Genomic DNA, 1,587 nt, shown 5'->3' on the forward strand with positions numbered 1-1,587 from the left:
GAAAAATATTTTTAAATTATAATAATTCTCATTTTGAAATATTTTATTAAATTTGTAGTAGTCAGTAAAAAAAGGACTGTGCGGTAAAAGAAAACAGTAAAACAACTTCATTTATTTTCATTTATTTATGCTACACTTTTATCATTAGAAATCATCATCTAAATGTATACTTTATAAAAATATAAATTTAATATTTTGCAACCCATCATAAATAAAAAAATTTTCATTTTCATTTCTATTTTTATTTCCGTGCACGATTGCACTGCATTACCATGTCAGTATCATCTATGGGTGACTCTCATATGCATGCAAATAATATATTTTTTATTTTTCTTAAATTTAACATTTAAAACGTGTACTTTTGCATATAAAATAAAGCATGGAAACAATTAATAAGCATACTTATTGTAAAATAAAACTCATTTACCCACGTCTACAGCGACGTCTACCATCCATTTTTTCAAATCAATTTAGTCCTTAGATGCACTTACAATAACAATTTAAATCTAATTAGCTTTTTGTTCAGAGCTAGTCTTCTTTCATATTAATTCTAGATTTACTATTAGTATTTTTTAATTTATTTATTTAATTAGTTGTGTATTTAATTACATAAATATTTATATATATCTATAAAAATATAGTCGCCTAATTATTTTTATTTTTATGAAAGGTATAAATAATTGATCTAGCAATATTTTTTTTTAATATTAAGTTACCTCGTCAATTTGTATTACTATTGATACACCAACAATTTTTTCCTCATTTAGCACAGATCTCAGGGCATAGCACAGATCCTGACACAACTTTTTGATTAGTGGACATTCAAATTTCAATTAAAAGTCATTTAGAGCTTCAATTTCAACAAACTTACAGTCAAATTGATCGGTTTGACAAGACGGACCCAATGATAACAAAATTGGTCTAATCAGAGTCAAATTAAGCTCAAATCAAGTCATTAAACCGCTCTTAGAAGTTTTCATATACATTTGGAAGGTCAAGCGAATGTTGAATCTAACAAGTTTATAGTCGAGTCAAGCGTCTCGACAAGATAAATTCAGCGAGTCAAATATCGCTCATTTTAGACATCAATAAGACACTCAAATATTCATCAAATGTCGTTTGATCGAAAGAAACTCTCCAGATCGTCGGATCAAAATGGTTCATATTCTTGTATTAATTACACTCGAGACTATAAATAAGGCCTGACCCATCTCATGAGGGGGGAGAGAAGCTTGAGACTTGAAGAAGATCTTGAAGCTAAGATGAAATTGAAGTTCAACACCAACACCGTCGACTGTCGTCAATCACTACTGACCTCTGTCGACCATTATCGAGCATCGTTGACTATCGTCAATCGTCGTTGACCACTGTTGACTGTCGTCGACCGCCACTGACTTCCGTCGACCACCGCCAATTCAATCTCCATCGACCACCTTCAATCATAACCAATCTTCATTCTAATTTGTCGTTATTCATCACACTTTATGCTCACTTTCTCTATCTCATTTGTCCTTCAAAATTCATCCTTCACCCCTATTACTCATCATTCTACGTGTTTTTTTTTACCGTTTTCAGTAACATTCCTGC

Source organism: Phalaenopsis equestris, unplaced genomic scaffold (assembly GCF_001263595.1).
Source record: "Phalaenopsis equestris unplaced genomic scaffold, ASM126359v1 Scaffold210816, whole genome shotgun sequence".
NCBI lineage: Eukaryota > Viridiplantae > Streptophyta > Magnoliopsida > Asparagales > Orchidaceae > Phalaenopsis > Phalaenopsis equestris.